This window comes from Brienomyrus brachyistius, chromosome 2 (genome assembly GCF_023856365.1).
Source record: "Brienomyrus brachyistius isolate T26 chromosome 2, BBRACH_0.4, whole genome shotgun sequence".
NCBI classification, from domain to species: Eukaryota; Metazoa; Chordata; class Actinopteri; order Osteoglossiformes; family Mormyridae; genus Brienomyrus; species Brienomyrus brachyistius.
This window is the reverse complement of record NC_064534.1, coordinates 36,184,170-36,199,530: the sequence shown is the minus strand read 5'-3', so window position 1 is coordinate 36,199,530 and position 15,361 is coordinate 36,184,170. Positions and strand designations below refer to the sequence as shown.

At 44.3% G+C, this 15,361-nt stretch overlaps 12 non-coding genes and 1 pseudogene across 12 annotated transcripts; all 13 read right to left on the bottom strand.

Annotated features, from left to right (window-relative positions):
• Positions 1–457: 457 nt before the first annotated feature.
• LOC125735175 (5S ribosomal RNA) lies at positions 458–576 on the bottom strand. The gene has a single exon (XR_007394474.1). It is a non-coding gene; the product is annotated as a 5S ribosomal RNA (ribosomal RNA).
• Positions 577–1,661: 1,085 nt separating this feature from the next.
• LOC125737299 (5S ribosomal RNA) lies at positions 1,662–1,780 on the bottom strand. Its single transcript, XR_007396564.1, has one exon. It is a non-coding gene; the product is annotated as a 5S ribosomal RNA (ribosomal RNA).
• A 1,081-nt stretch (positions 1,781–2,861) lies between these two features.
• Positions 2,862–2,980, bottom strand: LOC125737259 (5S ribosomal RNA). The gene has a single exon (XR_007396525.1). It is a non-coding gene; the product is annotated as a 5S ribosomal RNA (ribosomal RNA).
• A 1,077-nt stretch (positions 2,981–4,057) lies between these two features.
• On the bottom strand, positions 4,058–4,176 carry LOC125735449 (5S ribosomal RNA). Its single transcript, XR_007394745.1, has one exon. It is a non-coding gene; the product is annotated as a 5S ribosomal RNA (ribosomal RNA).
• Positions 4,177–5,254: 1,078 nt separating this feature from the next.
• On the bottom strand, positions 5,255–5,373 carry LOC125737263 (5S ribosomal RNA). Its single transcript, XR_007396529.1, has one exon. It is a non-coding gene; the product is annotated as a 5S ribosomal RNA (ribosomal RNA).
• A 1,078-nt stretch (positions 5,374–6,451) lies between these two features.
• Positions 6,452–6,570, bottom strand: LOC125736390 (5S ribosomal RNA). Its single transcript, XR_007395669.1, has one exon. It is a non-coding gene; the product is annotated as a 5S ribosomal RNA (ribosomal RNA).
• A 1,084-nt stretch (positions 6,571–7,654) lies between these two features.
• Positions 7,655–7,773, bottom strand: LOC125735646 (5S ribosomal RNA). Its single transcript, XR_007394939.1, has one exon. It is a non-coding gene; the product is annotated as a 5S ribosomal RNA (ribosomal RNA).
• A 1,078-nt stretch (positions 7,774–8,851) lies between these two features.
• Positions 8,852–8,960, bottom strand: LOC125731839 (5S ribosomal RNA; annotated as a pseudogene).
• Positions 8,961–10,040: 1,080 nt separating this feature from the next.
• On the bottom strand, positions 10,041–10,159 carry LOC125736389 (5S ribosomal RNA). Its single transcript, XR_007395668.1, has one exon. It is a non-coding gene; the product is annotated as a 5S ribosomal RNA (ribosomal RNA).
• A 1,084-nt stretch (positions 10,160–11,243) lies between these two features.
• Positions 11,244–11,362, bottom strand: LOC125735705 (5S ribosomal RNA). The gene has a single exon (XR_007394997.1). It is a non-coding gene; the product is annotated as a 5S ribosomal RNA (ribosomal RNA).
• A 1,079-nt stretch (positions 11,363–12,441) lies between these two features.
• LOC125736387 (5S ribosomal RNA) lies at positions 12,442–12,560 on the bottom strand. The gene has a single exon (XR_007395666.1). It is a non-coding gene; the product is annotated as a 5S ribosomal RNA (ribosomal RNA).
• Positions 12,561–13,641: 1,081 nt separating this feature from the next.
• LOC125735603 (5S ribosomal RNA) lies at positions 13,642–13,760 on the bottom strand. Its single transcript, XR_007394897.1, has one exon. It is a non-coding gene; the product is annotated as a 5S ribosomal RNA (ribosomal RNA).
• Positions 13,761–14,843: 1,083 nt separating this feature from the next.
• On the bottom strand, positions 14,844–14,962 carry LOC125733649 (5S ribosomal RNA). The gene has a single exon (XR_007392987.1). It is a non-coding gene; the product is annotated as a 5S ribosomal RNA (ribosomal RNA).
• Positions 14,963–15,361: the final 399 nt, after the last annotated feature.

The following is a 15,361-nucleotide window of genomic DNA, read 5'->3' as shown; positions in this document are numbered from 1 at the left end:
CCCGGCCAATCTGTTCTTTTAAATACAGCTTTTAGCAAGTTTTGAAAGGAGAAGAGCAGAACTTGCTATGCCAATAATATCGAGTCTTCTGTGGCGAAGTGGTTTTTGCATAGAAAACAAAGCGGTGAGTTGAAGAGAAATAATATCAGTACTTTGTTTAAAACTGTGTGTAAAAAGCTGTCTCTTTATCATTAACAATAAGTTGTAAAACGTGAATGGGGAGTGACAGTCTTCAAGTTTGTGAGAAGATCGCGCCCTGGTGGAATAAAGGCACGAACAGCTTACAGCACCTAGAATTACCAGGAAGTATTTAGAGTAAAACGGTTTCTAAAAGCTGCCTTTAGGAATAAGAGAAAAAAAAAAATTTATATATATAAAATAGTAAAATGGAAGGGGAGTGATAGATTTAAATTAATCGTGAAGTGGAGCGCCCCCTGTATAAAGTAAAAGTGAGAAAGGCTTACAGCACCTGGTATTCTCAGGAGGTCTCCCATTCAAGTACTAACCAGACCCTACCCTGCTTGGCTTCTGAGATCAGATGAGATCGGGCGTGTTCAGGGTGGTATGGCCGTAAGCGAGAGATGCTGCCAAAAACAGCGCTTTTGCATTACACGCGTCTATACATGCCAGTTAGTCCCATTGGATCCTACTCCTGTTTTTTTTTTTTTTTATCTGACTCACACTGCAGCCCCACCATCCAATCGGCAGCGCCGGACCCACACCAAACATTCACCAAACTACTCAGCCGGCAGCCTACCACAATTATTCCATTCTTTCCGCATCCGCACACTTCCTTCTTTTTAACTCCTTTTCACTACCGCACAGGTTAATCGCCGCACGTCCCCCGCCAGCAAACATTAATCCTTTGCCTACTGCATGTAGGCTTCTCTTAACGATCCTCTGTTATCAACTCCGCTAACAGCCACAAAATCTCCGCCGCACGAAGCCCACTGGTAGCTGCTGAATCACATGCTTCCCCAAAACGTCGCGCTGTCAGAACACTGGGAGCTACACACACCAACAAGTCCATAATGCAGGCTGCAGCCAGAACTATTTTCTACATTCAAACATCGACGGCCTCTTCTCTCTAAAAATTCACCAGACCGCTTCTACCACCAGCAAAGAAGTTTCCATCCCTAATTCCTCTGTGATTCCCACTAACCTAAACATTAAGCTGGCATTGAAGGGTGTGAATTACCCCGGCCAATCTGTTCTTTTAAATACAGCTTTTAGCAAGTTTTGAAAGGAGAAGAGCAGAACTTGCTATGCCAATAATATCGAGTCTTCTGTGGCGAAGTGGTTTTTGCATAGAAAACAAAGCGGTCAGTTGAAGAGGAATAATATCAGTACTTTGTTTAAAACTGTGTGTAAAAAGCTGTCTCTTTATCATTAACAATAAGTTGTAAAACGTGAATGGGGAGTGACAGTCTTCAAGTTTGTGAGAAGATCGCGCCCTGGTGGAATAAAGGCACGAACAGCTTACAGCACCTAGAATTACCAGGAAGTATTTAGAGTAAAACGGTTTCTAAAAGCTGCCTTTAGGAATGAGAGAAAAAAAAAAAAAAATATATATATATATAAAATAGTAAAATGGAAGGGGAGTGATAGATTTAAATTAATCGTGAAGTGGAGCGCCCCCTGTATAAAGTAAAAGTGAGAAAGGCTTACAGCACCTGGTATTCTCAGGAGGTCTCCCATCCAAGTACTAAACAGACCCTACCCTGCTTGGCTTCTGAGATCAGACAAGATCGGGCGTGTTCAGGGTGGTATGGCCGTAAGCGAGAGATGCTGCCAAAAACAGCCCTTTTGCATTACACGCGTCTATACATGCCAGTTAGTCCCATTGGATCCTACTCCTGTTTTTTTTTTTTTTTTATCTGACTCACACTGCAGCCCCACCATCCAATCGGCAGCGCCGGACCCACACCAAACATTCACCAAACTACTCAGCCGGCAGCCTACCACAATTATTCCATTCTTTCCGCATCCGCACACTTCCTTCTTTTTAACTCCTTTTCACTACCGCACAGGTTAATCGCCGCACGTCCCCCGCCAGCAAACATTACTTCTTTGCCTACTGCATGTAGGCTTCTCTTAACGACCCTCTGTTATCAACTCCGCTAACAGCCACAAAATCTCCGCCGCACGAAGCCCACTGGTAGCTGCTGAATCACATGCTTCCCCAAAACGTCGCGCTGTCAGAACACTGGGAGCTACACACACCAACAAGTCCATACTGCAGGCTGCAGCCAGAACAATTTTCTACATTCAAACATAGACGGCCTCTTCTCTCTAAAAATTCACCAGACCGCTTCTACCACCAGCAAAGAAGTTTCCATCCCTAATTCCTCTGTGATTCCCACTAACCTAAACATTAAGCTGGCATTGAAGGGTGTGAATTACCCCGGCCAATCTGTTCTTTTAAATACAGCTTTTAGCAAGTTTTGAAAGGAGAAGAGCAGAACTTGCTATGCCAATAATATCGAGTCTTCTGTGGCGAAGTGGTTTTTGCATAGAAAACAAAGCGGTCAGTTGAAGAGGAATAATATCAGTACTTTGTTTAAAACTGTGTGTAAAAAGCTGTCTCTTTATCATTAACAATAAGTTGTAAAACGTGAATGGGGAGTGACAGTCTTCAAGTTTGTGAGAAGATCGCGCCCTGGTGGAATAAAGGCACGAACAGCTTACAGCACCTAGAATTACCAGGAAGTATTTAGAGTAAAACGGTTTCTAAAAGCTGCCTTTAGGAATGAGAGAAAAAAAAAATATATATATATATAAAATAGTAAAATGGAAGGGGAGTGATAGATTTAAATTAATCGTGAAGTGGAGCGCCCCCTGTATAAAGTAAAAGTGAGAAAGGCTTACAGCACCTGGCATTCTCAGGAGGTCTCCCATCCAAGTACTAACCAGACCCTAGCCTGCTTGGCTTCTGAGATCAGACGAGATCGGGCGTGTTCAGGGTGGTATGGCCGTAAGCGAGAGATGCTGCCAAAAACAGCGCTTTTGCATTACACGCGTCTATACATGCCAGTTAGTCCCATTGGATCCTACTCCTGTTTTTTTTTTTTTTTATCTGACTCACACTGCAGCCCCACCATCCAATCGGCAGCGCCGGACCCACACCAAACATTCACCAAACTACTCAGCCGGCAGCCTACCACAATTATTCCATTCTTTCCGCATCCGCACACTTCCTTCTTTTTAACTCCTTTTCACTACCGCACAGGTTAATCGCCGCACGTCCCCCGCCAGCAAACATTACTCCTTTGCCTACTGCATGTAGGCTTCTCTTAACGACCCTCTGTTATCAACTCCGCTAACAGCCACAAAATCTCCGCCGCACGAAGCCCACTGGTAGCTGCTGAATCACATGCTTCCCCAAAACGTCACGCTGTCAGAACACTGGGAGCTACACACACCAACAAGTCCATACTGCAGGCTGCAGCCAGAACAATTTTCTACATTCAAACATCGACGGCCTCTTCTCTCTAAAAATTCACCAGACCGCTTCTACCACCAGCAAAGAAGTTTCCATCCCTAATTCCTCTGTGACTCCCACTAACCTAAACATTAAGCTGGCATTGAAGGGTGTGAATTACCCCGGCCAATCTGTTCTTTTAAATACAGCTTTTAGCAAGTTTTGAAAGGAGAAGAGCAGAACTTGCTATGCCAATAATATCGAGTCTTCTGTGGCGAAGTGGTTTTTGCATAGAAAACAAAGCGGTGAGTTGAAGAGGAATAATATCAGTACTTTGTTTAAAACTGTGTGTAAAAAGCTGTCTCTTTATCATTAACAATAAGTTGTAAAACGTGAATGGGGAGTGACAGTCTTCAAGTTTGTGAGAAGATCGCGCCCTGGTGGAATAAAGGCACGAACAGCTTACAGCACCTAGAATTACCAGGAAGTATTTAGAGTAAAACGGTTTCTAAAAGCTGCCTTTAGGAATGAGAGAAAAAAATATATATATATATATAAAATAGTAAAATGGAAGGGGAGTGATAGATTTAAATTAATCGTGAAGTGGAGCGCCCCCTGTATAAAGTAAGTGAGAAAGGCTTACAGCACCTGGTATTCCCAGGAGGTCTCCCATCCAAGTACTAACCAGACCCTACCCTGCTTGGCTTCCTAGATCAGACGAGATCGGGCGTGTTCAGGGTGGTATGGCCGTAAGCGAGAGATGCTACCAAAAACAGCCCTTTTGCATTACACGCGTCTATACATGCCAGTTAGTCCCATTGGATCCTACTCCTGTTTTTTTTTTTTTTATCTGACTCACACTGCAGCCCCACCATCCAATCGGCAGCGCCGGACCCACACCAAACATTCACCAAACTACTCAGCCGGCAGCCTACCACAATTATTCCATTCTTTCCGCATCCGCACACTTCCTTCTTTTTAACTCCTTTTCACTACCGCACAGGTTAATCGCCGCACGTCCCCCGCCAGCAAACATTACTCCTTTGCCTACTGCATGTAGGCTTCTCTTAACGACCCTCTGTTATCAACTCCGCTAACAGCCACAAAATCTCCGCCGCACGAAACCCACTGGTAGCTGCTGAATCACATGCTTCCCCAAAACGTCGCGCTGTCAGAACACTGGGAGCTACACACACCAACAAGTCCATACTGCAGGCTGCAGCCAGAACTATTTTCTACATTCAAACATCGACGGCCTCTTCTCTCTAAAAATTCACCAGACCGCTTCTACCACCAGCAAAGAAGTTTCCATCCCTAATTCCTCTGTGATTCCCACTAACCTAAACATTAAGCTGGCATTGAAGGGTGTGAATTACCCCGGCCAATCTGTTCTCTTAAATACAGCTTTTAGCAAGTTTTGAAAGGAGAAGAGCAGAACTTGCTATGCCAATAATATCGAGTCTTCTGTGGCGAAGTGGTTTTTGCATAGAAAACAAAGCGGTGAGTTGAAGAGAAATAATATCAGTACTTTGTTTAAAACTGTGTGTAAAAAGCTGTCTCTTTATCATTAACAATAAGTTGTAAAACGTGAATGGGGAGTGACAGTCTTCAAGTTTGTGAGAAGATCGCGCCCTGGTGGAATAAAGGCACGAACAGCTTACAGCACCTAGAATTACCAGGAAGTATTTAGAGTAAAACGGTTTCTAAAAGCTGCCTTTAGGAATGAGAGAAAAAAAAAAATTTATATATATAAAATAGTAAAATGGAAGGGGAGTGATAGATTTAAATTAATCGTGAAGTGGAGCGCCCCCTGTATAAAGTAAAAGTGAGAAAGGCTTACAGCACCTGGTATTCTCAGGAGGTCTCCCATCCAAGTACTAACCAGACCCTAACCTGCTTGGCTTCTGAGATCAGACGAGATCGGGCGTGTTCAGGGTGGTATGGCCATAAGCGAGAGATGCTGCCAAATACAGCGCTTTTGCATTACACGCGTCTATACATGCCAGTTAGTCCCATTGGATCCTACTCCTGTTTTTTTTTTTTTTTATCTGACTCACACTGCAGCCCCACCATCCAATCGGCAGCGCCGGACCCACACCAAACATTCACCAAACTACTCAGCCGGCAGCCTACCACAATTATTCCATTCTTTCCGCATCCGCACACTTCCTTCTTTTTAACTCCTTTTCACTACCGCACAGGTTAATCGCCGCACGTCCCCCGCCAGCAAACATTACTCCTTTGCCTACTGCATGTAGGCTTCTCTTAACGACCCTCTGTTATCAACTCCGCTAACAGCCACAAAATCTCCGCCACACGAAGCCCACTGGTAGCTGCTGAATCACATGCTTCCCCAAAACGTCGCGCTGTCAGAACACTGGGAGCTACACACACCAACAAGTCCATACTGCAGGCTGCAGCCAGAACAATTTTCTACATTCAAACATCGACGGCCTCTTCTCTCTAAAAATTCACCAGACCGCTTCTACCACCAGCAAAGAAGTTTCCATCCCTAATTCCTCTGTGATTCCCACTAACCTAAACATTAAGCTGGCATTGAAGGGTGTGAATTACCCCGGCCAATCTGTTCTTTTAAATACAGCTTTTAGCAAGTTTTGAAAGGAGAAGAGCAGAACTTGCTATGCCAATAATATCGAGTCTTCTGTGGCGAAGTGGTTTTTGCATAGAAAACAAAGCGGTCAGTTGAAGAGGAATAATATCAGTACTTTGTTTAAAACTGTGTGTAAAAAGCTGTCTCTTTATCATTAACAATAAGTTGTAAAACGTGAATGGGGAGTGACAGTCTTCAAGTTTGTGAGAAGATCGCGCCCTGGTGGAATAAAGGCACGAACAGCTTACAGCACCTAGAATTACCAGGAAGTATTTAGAGTAAAACGATTTCTAAAAGCTGCCTTTAGGAATGAGAGAAAAAAAAAATATATATATATAAAATAGTAAAATGGAAAGGGAGTGATAGATTTAAATTAATCGTAAAGTGGAGCGCCCCCTGTATAAAGTAAAAGTGAGAAAGGCTTACAGCACCTGGTATTCCCAGGAGGTCTCCCATCCAAGTACTAACCAGACCCTACCCTGCTTGGCTTCCGAGATCAGACGAGATGGGGCGTGTTCAGGGTGGTATGGCCATAAGCGAGGGATCCTACCAAAAACAGCCCTTTTGCATTACACGCGTCTATACATGCCAGTTAGTCCCATTGGATCCTACTCCTGGTTTTTTTTTTTTTTTTTTTATCTGACTCACACTGCAGCCCCACCATCCAATCGGCAGCGCCGGACCCACACCAAACATTCACCAAACTACTCAGCCGGCAGCCTACCACAATTATTCCATTCTTTCCGCATCCGCACACTTCCTTCTTTTTAACTCCTTTTCACTACCGCACAGGTTAATCGCCGCACGTCCCCCGCCAGCAAACATTACTCCTTTGCCTACTGCATGTAGGCTTCTCTTAACGACCCTCTGTTATCAACTCCGCTAACAGCCACAAAATCTCCGCCGCACGAAACCCACTGGTAGCTGCTGAATCACATGCTTCCCCAAAACGTCGCGCTGTCAGAACACTGGGAGCTACACACACCAACAAGTCCATACTGCAGGCTGCAGCCAGAACTATTTTCTACATTCAAACATCGACGGCCTCTTCTCTCTAAAAATTCACCAGACCGCTTCTACCACCAGCAAAGAAGTTTCCATCCCTAATTCCTCTGTGATTCCCACTAACCTAAACATTAATCTGGCATTGAAGGGTGTGAATTACCCCGGCCAATCTGTTCTTTTAAATACAGCTTTTAGCAAGTTTTGAAAGGAGAAGAGCAGAACTTGCTATGCCAATAATATCGAGTCTTCTGTGGCGAAGTGGTTTTTGCATAGAAAACAAAGCGGTGAGTTGAAGAGAAATAATATCAGTACTTTGTTTAAAACTGTGTGTAAAAAGCTGTCTCTTTATCATTAACAATAAGTTGTAAAACGTGAATGGGGAGTGACAGTCTTCAAGTTTGTGAGAAGATCGCGCCCTGGTGGAATAAAGGCACGAACAGCTTACAGCACCTAGAATTACCAGGAAGTATTTAGAGTAAAACGGTTTCTAAAAGCTGCCTTTAGGAATAAGAGAAAAAAAAAAATTTATATATATAAAATAGTAAAATGGAAGGGGAGTGATAGATTTAAATTAATCGTGAAGTGGAGCGCCCCCTGTATAAAGTAAAAGTGAGAAAGGCTTACAGCACCTGGTATTCTCAGGAGGTCTCCCATCCAAGTACTAACCAGACCCTACCCTGCTTGGCTTCTGAGATCAGACGAGATCGGGCGTGTTCAGGGTGGTATGGCCATAAGCGAGAGATGGTGCCAAAAACAGCGCTTTTGCATTACACGCGTCTATACATGCCAGTTAGTCCCATTGGATCCTACTCCTGTTTTTTTTTTTTTTATCTGACTCACACTGCAGCCCCACCATCCAATCGGCAGCGCCGGACCCACACCAAACATTCACCAAACTACTCAGCCGGCAGCCTACCACAATTATTCCATTCTTTCCGCATCCGCACACTTCCTTCTTTTTAACTCCTTTTCACTACCGCACAGGTTAATCGCCGCACGTCCCCCGCCAGCAAACATTACTCCTTTGCCTACTGCATGTAGGCTTCTCTTAACGACCCTCTGTTATCAACTCCGCTAACAGCCACAAAATCTCCGCCGCACGAAACCCACTGGTAGCTGCTGAATCACATGCTTCCCCAAAACGTCGCGCTGTCAGAACACTGGGAGCTACACACACCAACAAGTCCATACTGCAGGCTGCAGCCAGAACAATTTTCTACATTCAAACATCGACGGCCTCTTCTCTCTAAAAATTCACCAGACCGCTTCTACCACCAGCAAAGAAGTTTCCATCCCTAATTCCTCTGTGATTCCCACTAACCTAAACATTAAGCTGGCATTGAAGGGTGTGAATTACCCCGGCCAATCTGTTCTTTTAAATACAGCTTTTAGCAAGTTTTGAAAGGAGAAGAGCAGAACTTGCTATGCCAATAATATCGAGTCTTCTGTGGCGAAGTGGTTTTTGCATAGAAAACAAAGCGGTCAGTTGAAGAGGAATAATATCAGTACTTTGTTTAAAACTGTGTGTAAAAAGCTGTCTCTTTATCATTAACAATAAGTTGTAAAACGTGAATGGGGAGTGACAGTCTTCAAGTTTGTGAGAAGATCGCGCCCTGGTGGAATAAAGGGACGAACAGCTTACAGCACCTAGAATTACCAGGAAGTATTTAGAGTAAAACGGTTTCTAAAAGCTGCCTTTATGAATGAGAGAAAAAAAAAAATATATATATATAAAATAGTAAAATGGAAGGGGAGTGATAGATTTAAATTAATCGTGAAGTGGAGCGCCCCCTGTATAAAGTAAAAGTGAGAAAAGCTTACAGCACCTGGTATTCCCAGGAGGTCTCCCATCCAAGTACTAACCAGACCCTACACTGCTTGGCTTCCGAGATCGGGCGTGTTCAGGGTGGTATGGCCGTAAGCGGAAGATGCTACCAAAAACAGCCCTTTTGCATTACACGCGTCTATACATGCCAGTTAGTCCCATTGGATCCTACTCCTGGTTTTTTTTTTTTTTTTATCTGACTCACACTGCAGCACCACCATCCAATCGGCAGCGCCGGACCCACACCAAACATTCACCAAACTACTCAGCCGGCAGCCTACCACAATTATTCCATTCTTTCCGCATCCGCACACTTCCTTCTTTTTAACTCCTTTTCACTACCGCACAGGGTAATCGCCGCACGTCCCCCGCCGGCAAACATTACTCCTTTGCCTACTGCATGTAGGCTTCTCTTAACGACCCTCTGTTATCAACTCCGCTAACAGCCACAAAATCTCCGCCGCACGAAGCCCACTGGTAGCTGCTGAATCACATGCTTCCCCAAAACGTCGCGCTGTCAGAACACTGGGAGCTACACACACCAACAAGTCCATACTGCAGGCTGCAGCCAGAACAATTTTCTACATTCAAACATCGACGGCCTCTTCTCTCTAAAAATTCACCAGACCGCTTCTACCACCAGCAAAGAAGTTTTCATCCCTAATTCCTCTGTGATTCCCACTAACCTAAACATTAAGCTGGCATTGAAGGGTGTGAATTACCCCGGCCAATCTGTTCTTTTAAATACAGCTTTTAGCAAGTTTTGAAAGGAGAAGAGCAGAACTTGCTATGCCAATAATATCGAGTCTTCTGTGGCGAAGTGGTTTTTGCATAGAAAACAAAGCGGTCAGTTGAAGAGGAATAATATCAGTACTTTGTTTAAAACTGTGTGTAAAAAGCTGTCTCTTTATCATTAACAATAAGTTGTAAAACGTGAATGGGGAGTGACAGTCTTCAAGTTTGTGAGAAGATCGCGCCCTGGTGGAATAAAGGCACGAACAGCTTACAGCACCTAGAATTACCAGGAAGTATTTAGAGTAAAACGATTTCTAAAAGCTGCCTTTAGGAATGAGAGAAAAAAAAAATATATATATATAAAATAGTAAAATGGAAAGGGAGTGATAGATTTAAATTAATCGTAAAGTGGAGCGCCCCCTGTATAAAGTAAAAGTGAGAAAGGCTTACAGCACCTGGTATTCCCAGGAGGTCTCCCATCCAAGTACTAACCAGACCCTACCCTGCTTGGCTTCCGAGATCAGACGAGATGGGGCGTGTTCAGGGTGGTATGGCCATAAGCGAGGGATCCTACCAAAAACAGCCCTTTTGCATTACACGCGTCTATACATGCCAGTTAGTCCCATTGGATCCTACTCCTGGTTTTTTTTTTTTTTTTTTTATCTGACTCACACTGCAGCCCCACCATCCAATCGGCAGCGCCGGACCCACACCAAACATTCACCAAACTACTCAGCCGGCAGCCTACCACAATTATTCCATTCTTTCCGCATCCGCACACTTCCTTCTTTTTAACTCCTTTTCACTACCGCACAGGTTAATCGCCGCACGTCCCCCGCCGGCAAACATTACTCCTTTGCCTACTGCATGCAGGCTTCTCTTAACGACCCTCTGTTATCAACTCCGCTAACAGCCACAAAATCTCCGCCGCACGAAGCCCACTGGTAGCTGCTGAATCACATGCTTCCCCAAAACGTCGCGCTGTCAGAACACTGGGAGCTACACACACCAACAAGTCCATACTGCAGGCTGCAGCCAGAACAATTTTCTACATTCAAACATCGACGGCCTCTTCTCTCTAAAAATTCACCAGACCGCTTCTACCACCAGCAAAGAAGTTTCCATCCCTAATTCCTCTGTGATTCCCACTAACCTAAACATTAAGCTGGCATTGAAGGGTGTGAATTACCCCGGCCAATCTGTTCTTTTAAATACAGCTTTTAGCAAGTTTTGAAAGGAGAAGAGCAGAACTTGCTATGCCAATAATATCGAGTCTTCTGTGGCAAAGTGGTTTTTGCATAGAAAACAAAGCGGTCAGTTGAAGAGGAATAATATCAGTACTTTGTTTAAAACTGTGTGTAAAAAGCTGTCTCTTTATCATTAACAATAAGTTGTAAAACGTGAATGGGGAGTGACAGTCTTCAAGTTTGTGAGAAGATCGCGCCCTGGTGGAATAAAGGGACGAACAGCTTACAGCACCTAGAATTACCAGGAAGTATTTAGAGTAAAACGGTTTCTAAAAGCTGCCTTTATGAATGAGAGAAAAAAATATATATATATATATAAAATAGTAAAATGGAAGGGGAGTGATAGATTTAAATTAATCGTGAAGTGGAGCGCCCCCTGTATAAAGTAAAAGTGAGAAAAGCTTACAGCACCTGGTATTCCCAGGTGGTCTCCCATCCAAGTACTAACCAGAACCTAACCTGCTTAGCTTCCGAGATCAGACGAGATCGGGCGTGTTCAGGGTGGTATGGCCGTAAGCGGAAGATGCTACCAAAAACAGCCCTTTTGCATTACACGCGTCTATACATGCCAGTTAGTCCCATTGGATCCTACTCCTGGTTTTTTTTTTTTTTTATCTGACTCACACTGCAGCACCACCATCCAATCGGCAGCGCCGGACCCACACCAAACATTCACCAAACTACTCAGCCGGCAGCCTACCACAATTATTCCATTCTTTCCGCATCCGCACACTTCCTTCTTTTTAACTCCTTTTCACTACCGCACAGGGTAATCGCCGCACGTCCCCCGCCGGCAAACATTACTCCTTTGCCTACTGCATGTATGCTTCTCTTAACGACCCTCTGTTATCAACTCCGCTAACAGCCACAAAATCTCCGCCGCACGAAGCCCACTGGTAGCTGCTGAATCACATGCTTCCCCTAAACGTCGCGCTGTCAGAACACTGGGAGCTACACACACCAACAAGTCCATACTGCAGGCTGCAGCCAGAACAATTTTCTACATTCAAACATCGACGGCCTCTTCTCTCTAAAAATTCACCAGACCGCTTCTACCACCAGCAAAGAAGTTTCCATCCCTAATTCCTCTGTGATTCCCACTAACCTAAACATTAAGCTGGCATTGAAGGGTGTGAATTACCCCGGCCAATCTGTTCTTTTAAATACAGCTTTTAGCAAGTTTTGAAAGGAGAAGAGCAGAACTTGCTATGCCAATAATATCGAGTCTTCTGTGGCGAAGTGGTTTTTGCATAGAAAACAAAGCGGTCAGTTGAAGAGGAATAATATCAGTACTTTGTTTAAAACTGTGTGTAAAAAGCTGTCTCTTTATCATTAACAATAAGTTGTAAAACGTGAATGGGGAGTGACAGTCTTCAAGTTTGTGAGAAGATCGCGCCCTGGTGGAATAAAGGCACGAACAGCTTACAGCACCTAGAATTACCAGGAAGTATTTAGAGTAAAACGATTTCTAAAAGCTGCCTTTAGGAATGAGAGAAAAAATATATATATATATATAAAATAGTAAAATGGAAAGGGAGTGATAGATTTAAATTAATCGTGAAGTGGAGCGCCCCCTGTATAAAGTAAAAGTGAGAAAGGCTTACAGCACCTGGTATTCCCAGGAGGTCTCCCATCCAAGTACTAACCAGACCCTACCCTGCTTGGCTTCCGAGATCAGACGAGATGGGGCGTGTTCAGGGTGGTATGGCCATAAGCGAGGGATCCTACCAAAAACAGCCCTTTTGCATTACACGCGTCTATACATGCCAGTTAGTCCCATTGGATCCTACTCCTGTTTTTTTTTTTTTTTTTTATCTGACTCACACTGCAGCCCCACCATCCAATCGGCAGCGCCGGACCCACACCAAACATTCACCAAACTACTCAGCCGGCAGCCTACCACAATTATTCCATTCTTTCCGCATCCGCACACTTCCTTCTTTTTAACTCCTTTTCACTACCGCACAGGTTAATCGCCGCACGTCCCCCGCCGGCAAACATTACTCCTTTGCCTACTGCATGCAGGCTTCTCTTAACGACCCTCTGTTATCAACTCCGCTAACAGCCACAAAATCTCCGCCGCACGAAGCCCACTGGTAGCTGCTGAATCACATGCTTCCCCAAAACGTCGCGCTGTCAGAACACTGGGAGCTACACACACCAACAAGTCCATACTGCAGGCTGCAGCCAGAACAATTTTCTACATTCAAACATCGACGGCCTCTTCTCTCTAAAAATTCACCAGACTGCTTCTACCACCAGCAAAGAAGTTTCCATCCCTAATTCCTCTGTGATTCCCACTAACCTAAACATTAAGCTGGCATTGAAGGGTGTGAATTACCCCGGCCAATCTGTTCTTTTAAATACAGCTTTTAGCAAGTTTTGAAAGGAGAAGAGCAGAACTTGCTATGCCAATAATATTGAGTCTTCTGTGGCGAAGTGGTTTTTGCATAGAAAACAAAGCGGTCAGTTGAAGAGGAAAAATATCAGTACTTTGTTTAAAACTGTGTGTAAAAAGCTGTCTCTTTATCATTAACAATAAGTTGTAAAACGTGAATGGGGAGTGACAGTCTTCAAGTTTGTGAGAAGATCGCGCCCTGGTGGAATAAAGGCACGAACAGCTTACAGCACCTAGAATTACTAGGAAGTATTTAGAGTAAAACGATTTCTTAAAGCTGCCTTTAGGAATGAGAGAAAAAAAATATATATATATATAAAATAGTAAAATGGAAGGGGAGTGATAGATTTAAATTAATCGTGAAGTGGAGCGCCCCCTGTATAAATTAAAAGTGAGAAAAGCTTACAGCACCTGGTATTCCCAGGTGGTCTCCCATCCAAGTACTAACCAGAACCTACCCTGCTTAGCTTCTGAGATCAGACGAGATCGGGCGTGTTCAGGGTGGTATGGCCGTAAGCGGAAGATGCTACCAAAAACAGCCCTTTTGCATTACACGCGTCTATACATGCCAGTTAGTCCCATTGGATCCTACTCCTGGTTTTTTTTTTTTTTTTATCTGACTCACACTGCAGCACCACCATCCAATCGGCAGCGCCGGACCCACACCAAACATTCACCAAACTACTCAGCCGGCAGCCTACCACAATTATTCCATTCTTTCCGCATCCGCACACTTCCTTCTTTTTAACTCCTTTTCACTACCGCACAGGTTAATCGCCGCACGTCCCCCGCCGGCAAACATTACTCCTTTGCCTACTGCATGCAGGCTTCTCTTAACGACCCTCTGTTATCAACTCCGCTAACAGCCACAAAATCTCCGCCGCACGAAGCCCACTGGTAGCTGCTGAATCACATGCTTCCCCATAACGTCGCGCTGTCAGAACACTGGGAGCTACACACACCAACAAGTCCATACTGCAGGCTGCAGCCAGAACAATTTTCTACATTCAAACATCGACGGCCTCTTCTCTCTAAAAATTCACCAGACTGCTTCTACCACCAGCAAAGAAGTTTCCATCCCTAATTCCTCTGTGATTCCCACTAACCTAAACATTAAGCTGGCATTGAAGGGTGTGAATTACCCCGGCCAATCTGTTCTTTTAAATACAGCTTTTAGCAAGTTTTGAAAGGAGAAGAGCAGAACTTGCTATGCCAATAATATCGAGTCTTCTGTGGCAAAGTGGTTTTTGCATAGAAAACAAAGCGGTCAGTTGAAGAGGAATAATATCAGTACTTTGTTTAAAACTGTGTGTAAAAAGCTGTCTCTTTATCATTAACAATAAGTTGTAAAACGTGAATGGGGAGTGACAGTCTTCAAGTTTGTGAGAAGATCGCGCCCTGGTGGAATAAAGGGACGAACAGCTTACAGCACCTAGAATTACCAGGAAGTATTTAGAGTAAAACGGTTTCTAAAAGCTGCCTTTATGAATGAGAGAAAAAAAAATATATATATATATATAAAATAGTAAAATGGAAGGGGAGTGATAGATTTAAATTAATCGTGAAGTGGAGCGCCCCCTGTATAAAGTAAAAGTGAGAAAAGCTTACAGCACCTGGTATTCCCAGGTGGTCTCCCATCCAAGTACTAACCAGAACCTACCCTGCTTAGCTTCCGAGATCAGACGAGATCGGGCGTGTTCAGGGTGGTATGGCCGTAAGCGGAAGATGCTACCAAAAACAGCCCTTTTGCATTACACGCGTCTATACATGCCAGTTAGTCCCATTGGATCCTACTCCTGGTTTTTTTTTTTTTTTTATCTGACTCACACTGCAGCACCACCATCCAATCGGCAGCGCCGGACCCACACCAAACATTCACCAAACTACTCAGCCGGCAGCCTACCACAATTATTCCATTCTTTCCGCATCCGCACACTTCCTTCTTTTTAACTCCTTTTCACTACCGCACAGGGTAATCGCCGCACGTCCCCCGCCGGCAAACATTACTCCTTTGCCTACTGCATGTAGGCTTCTCTTAACGACCCTCTGTTATCAACTCCGCTAACAGCCACAAAATCTCCGCCGCACGAAGCCCACTGGTAGCTGCTGAATCACATGC